Below are 5,992 nucleotides of genomic sequence, written 5' to 3'. Positions count from 1 at the left end.
GGTAACACCGGCGGGCGCGCGCGCTAAGCCCCGCCCACCCGGGGGAGGAGCCGCGCCCTCCGCTCAGCGGCGGGGCCGGGCCTGGCGCGGGGGACGCGGGGACACGGCCCGGGGGAGGTGCTCCCGTCACGCCCCACCCCGCCCCGAACAGCACGGCGGGTACGGGAGCCACGGCCCAGACCCCGGAGGGCTGGAGAAGCTCAGCTCAGCTCCCGGAGGGCAGGGATGGTCCCGCCCGGCCCGCTGGTCCTGGTTGCTATTGCTGCAGTTTGCCCCACAGAGCCTGTGGGTCCCTGGCAGTGCCGTGACACTCCTGCGCCCTCGCCACAGCAAGGAGCACTGACCTGCTGCGGTAACAGTAGTCATACATTCATAGGATCACAGAATATGCGATGCCGGAAGGGACCCACAAGGAACACCTAGTCCTGTGATGCTGGAAGGGACCCACAAGGAACTTCGAGTCGTGCTCCTGGCCGTGCAGAGGACAGCCCCGAGAATCACACCATGTGCTGATAGTGCTATCCAAATGCTTCTTGAGCTCTGGCAGGTTTGATGCTGTGACCACTGCCCTAGGTAGCTGTTCCAGTGCCCAGCCATCCTCTGAGTGAAGAACCTTTTCCAGACATCCAGCCTAAACCTCACACTACTGAGCTTCATGCTGCTTCCTTGGGTCCTGTCACTGGTCACCACAGAGAAGAGATCGGTGCCTGCCCCTCCTCTTCCCCTCACGAGGGTGCTGAAGACCACAGTGAGGTCTCTCTGTCTCCTTCAGGTCAAACAGACTGACCTCAGCCACTCCTCATATGGCTTCCCCTCCAGACCCTTCACCATCCTCACAGCCCTACTTTGGACACTCTCTAATATCTTTCTTATATTGTGATGTCCAAAACTACACACAATATTCCAGCTGAGGCTGCCCCAGTGCAGAGCAGAGCAGGACAATCCCCTCCATTGCCCGGCTGCTAATGCTGTGCCTGATGCCTCTAGGACATGGTTGGCCCTCCTGGCTGCCAGGGCACTGCTGCTCATATTCAACTTGCCAGGCAGGACCCCCAGGTCCCTTTCCATGGTACTGCTCTCCAGACTTTTGTTCCCCAGTGTATATACACATCCAGGGTTGCCCCATTCCAGGTGCAGAATCCGGCACTTGCCTGTGTTAGAATTCATATGGCTGGTGATTGCCCATCTCTGATTTGTCAAGATCTCTCTGCAGGGCCTCTCTGCTCTCAAGGGAATCTTCAACTCCTCCCGATTTACTGTTGTTTACAACATATTCCTTTTAGTCCTGTCTTCAGATTTTTAATGGATGTGTGAAGGGAATTGGGCCGAGGATGGAGCCCTGTGAAACCCCATTAGTGACAGGTCACCACTCTGTATGTATGGCCAAACTTCGCGAATGAAGATTTGGGAAGGGCTGTCCCCCATGTGGCTGTGCCCTTCCAGCCTGCGCCATGGATTTTAGGTGAGGCTCAGCGTGCGCAGAACTGGCCCCACCGCTAAGTCCTGAGGTCCATCTGCCACGGCTGAGCGAGCTTGGACAGTGACAGTGAAGTCCTCAGGACTAGAACCTACAGCACCCGGCATTTCCCAGGAGGTCTCCCATCCAAGTACTAATCCGGGGCTGACCCTGCTTAGCTTCCGAGATCTGACGGGATCGGATGTCAGGGAGGCATTTAACTGCCCGGTCACCACTCTAATGCTACTCCATTCCCTATAACTATCTGTGCCCAAGCTGTGAGCCGGTTGCTCATCCATCACATAACATGTTTATCCAGCTGTATGCTGGACATTTTATACAGAAGGATACTTTAAGAGACACTATCCAAAGCTTTGCTGAAGTCCAAAAATATTTTACCTACTTGCTTTCCTAGGTCAGCTAGGTGATTGTAGAAAGGAAATCAGGCTGGACAAGCTGTTGGACTGTCCTGTATCAAAAATACTGTGGCCAGCAGGCCCAGGGCAGTGATCCTTCCCCTGTACTCTGCGTTGGTGAGGTCACACCTTGAGTGTTGTGTTCAGTTCTGGGCCCCTCAGTTCAGGAAAGATATTGAGGGGCTGGAGCAAGTCCAGAGAAGAACAACAAGGCTGGTGAAGGAACTGGAGCACAAGTGCTATGGGGAGAGGCTGAGGGAGCTGGGGTTGTTTAGCCTGGAGAAGAGGAGGCTCAGAGGTGACCTCATCACTGTCTAGAACTCCCTGAGGGGAAGTTCTAGTCAGGTGGGGGTTGGTCTCTTCTCCCAGGCACTCAGCAATAGGACAAGGGGGCACGGGCTCAAGCTCTGACAGGGGAAATTTAAGTTGGAGATCAGAAAAAAATTCTTTCCAGAGAGGGTAATCAGGCATTGGAATGGGCTGCCCAGAGAGGTGGTGGATTCCTCATCCCTGGAGGTTTTTAAACTGAGATTGGCCGTGGCACTGAGTGCCATGATCTGGTAAAGGGACTGGAGTTGGACCAAGGGTTGGACTGATGATCTCGGAGGTCTTTTCCAACCCAATTGATTCCATGATTCTATTATTCTAAGCAGGACTTCACCCTCATGATGCTGAGGGATTTACTTGACAAAACACACAGGATCACACTCCTGGATCTCAGTGTTGCAGGAGGGGTGACGGCCCTAAGCAGAAGGTGCAGTTTGGGAGCTCTTACCCAGGGGCTGTGAGGATGGTGTTCTGTCACCACATGCAGTGTACTGCAGGGACCTCAGCCTCTGCCACAGCTCAACAGTATGCAGGGATTGCCTTAAAAGAAAGTCACAGTGTTTCTAGGTCTTCCGGCTGGCTGTCTTGGGAGCACAGGAGGTGTCTCCATGCTACTGGAGGTGACCCAGAGAGTTGGGGCTCTCTAAGTTCAGACTGATGCAACGAGGTTTCTTCAGCTCAGAGAAGAGACAACTTCAGGGGGACCCAGTGGCAGCCCACCAACATTTACAGCAGTGCTACCATGAAAACAAGCTCTTCACAGTGGTGGGAGGACAACAGACAATGGACATGACTAAAAATGTAACGTAAGACATGACATACAGAGAAATTTGCTTCCTCTGAGGACAGCTGAGCAGTGTAGCACACTGTCCAAAGAGGTTCTGCAGTTTCCATCCTTGGGCACATTTAAACACTGCCCTAGTAAAGCACCAAGCAGCCTGATCTGACCCCAGAACTGCCCCTGCTGTGAGCAGCAGACTGTAGTAGGGCCCTCCTGAGGTCCCTTCCCCCCTAAATGTCTTAGTAAGGTTACACCAAATCAGATGTAAACTCATCGTGCTGCCAGGCAGTGCTCCTGAAGTCTGGGACAACATCCCACCAGGAAAACACAACAGCTACAGCTTAGCAAAATAAAATAATTAGATATGTCTGCAGAAAGAGAGTTCAGAACTCCTTAAACAGGAGAATAAGGAGGTTAGTATTTGACCTAATTGACATAAGAACTTATAAAATATTAATCTTTAGAGCTTTGGGGAGGATTTGGTATGTACAGAAAGCTTGAGCAGGACAGAAGGGCTTGCTTCTGTATCACTGGTGGTTAATTTAACCAAAGGACAAGTCAATTTTGCTGTTTAGGAAAGATTTGTGATTTCAAGCCCATATATTTAAAACAATTCTGGTATCAACCCTCCAGAAAGAAAACAGTAAGTATTGAGCACAACAGGACTCCCTATGCAAAGTATGTGTTTTGTTTCACTATTTTTGTGTGTGTCTCTGAAAAGATTAAATCATAATCAGCACATACATAGTGCTGGAGTTATGAAAGGTGATGTGCTTAAGCTATGAACATATCTGGTGAGTAGAAGGGAGATGAGGTTTTGGTGTTGGAGCTGGAACATGTGCTAGGTACCCTTTTCACTAAGAGATAACAAGAGTCCAGGGAATACAACAGAAAGCAAGGAAAAGGGCACTGCTGTGACCTACACAGAAAAAAAAGTGCAGATCAACAGGACCTTTAAACATGATAGTGTGGTGAGTGCTCAGCTACAGAAGCTCATCAGGATATGAGACAGCAGCATTCAGACTAAAAGGACACCTTTTCGCCAAAATCACACTGTAAAAATGCTGAGTTCTCCAAATATTAGAGATATGCCTCCAGCTGCAATGTGCCAGGCTCTGAGTACAAGCTCTTCCCCTGTCTTTAGCTATATAACCACATACACTTTTTCAGAGGGCCCATGCTTTGCTCTATGATTATAGTGCTGCCTCTTTGCCCTGATCATCCCACACACAGCCTCAGGCCTTGCTTTATTCTGTTTACTACCCTTGAGTGCATACAAGGGTGACAGCTGTGAGAGTTTCTGTGCTTTTCTCTCCGTGGCACCCAGCTTTTAAATTATTTTCACAGCACAGTGGTGGCACTGGGCATATTATCATGTCTACAGCAGGAGAACTAAGAGACTGGGGCTGAAACTATTAAAGCATCTGGCAAATATCAACTACCGGATTGTTGTCAAGAGTTCTTAGCATTACACAGCGTTTCACATGTTCAAAGAGTAATTTCCATTAACTTCAAATACAGCTGTAAGAACTGCACAGCAACACTAAACGAAAATGACGGTAAACACAATGTTTTAGCATTTTATGCTGGGTATTAAGAAGTGGGGGCAAACTTAACATCAAACTAGAAAAAACCCAGCTCGCACCCATTACCACAGCCAGGCTGCTGCAGGAGAGCTTGGCCATCTGCTGAGCTATTTCCCAGAGCCCCTTGTGGAGCGGAAAACAAGTGGTGATCAGCTGCCAGCAGTTTGGTTCAGTCCATGTGCCCACCTCAGGAGCAATCCCTAACAAATGCTTAGTACACTGCAGTGTGCAGGGTTCTCATCAGTTTGGACTTGTTTTGACAGACTGCAAAGGCACCTCCAGGCTGGTGTTCAGCTTTCTTGACTGCATAAACAGACAAGCATCTGTGTTTGGGCTCACAGTATGTCTTCACATCATTAAGCATTGTTCAAGCTTCTTCCAGCTGCTGGGACTGGTTGCCTCATTTATTTTCTTCTAAGCAGGGGCTTGTTGCTGGCTTGCCCTCCTTAAATGTTAACTCTGCCTTCAACAGTCTAATCGTATTATTGTTTATACAATCCCTTGCCTTACCTATTATTTAATGCCAGACTCTAGAAGTGAAAAAACACCCTAAATCTCCCTGCACTACTCTGACAGTGGTAAGGATCCTTTGGAAACAAGCTCACAGTGAAAGAGAGCAGCAAAACACACAAAACAATGTGGTGAGGTTGGAATGAAATTTCTGTTGCTTTACTTCCTTTGTATTTTGGTTTGCAAGAGCAGTAACATTCTCTTTTAACCTAAGTTTGTAGGATTCCTAATTAGAACAACAGACAGCATCCCAGTGAATCCCAGCTGTGCTCCTAAGGTCACGGAATTAATGCAGGAGCTGGTAGCACCAGGACATTGTCACTCATGGGGAGAAGATGGTTGAGCAAGGAGAAGTGACTGTTTTCCAAAGGGCTGTTGGAGCTGCTTACAGAGAGCAATTAGAGGATCTAGAGATTTGGTGTCTTTGAGATTATGAAAGATTTTTGTGATTTTAAATCTCTACTCATCCCTCACAGTCTGCTGTTCTGCCCCTTCCTTACAGCTCTCCCCCATCATACTCTTCTGGTTCTTTTCCCTCCCCTCAGCACTGAGCCCTGACAGGCTCCCTATATGTCCTGCTCAGCTGCCCTTTCTGACAGACCTCAGGTACAGCCTGCCACGTCATAGCAAATGGCTCTTGTCATCTCTAAGTAGGGCAAGCTTTTTTAAGACAGAAAGGGAATGACCACTTCCTAAAACTACTTGAAATGCTAAAATAAGAAATAACCCTTTCAATGCTCCAGACTGTTGTTTATTTAATCTGCAATGTGTTTACAAGACACTTTGTTTTTTGAAGGACAGTACTTGAAGACTTAAATGAAGGCACAGTGGACTGTTCTTTTGTGATTCCTGAGCTGTGAACAATGTTCCTTCAGACATTTGTAGCACAGAAAAGGATCCTCTAACACATGAAAAC

This window comes from Pithys albifrons, chromosome 5 (assembly GCF_047495875.1).
Source record: "Pithys albifrons albifrons isolate INPA30051 chromosome 5, PitAlb_v1, whole genome shotgun sequence".
In the NCBI taxonomy this organism is placed as follows: Eukaryota; Metazoa; Chordata; class Aves; order Passeriformes; family Thamnophilidae; genus Pithys; species Pithys albifrons.
This window is presented reverse-complemented; position numbering follows the sequence as displayed.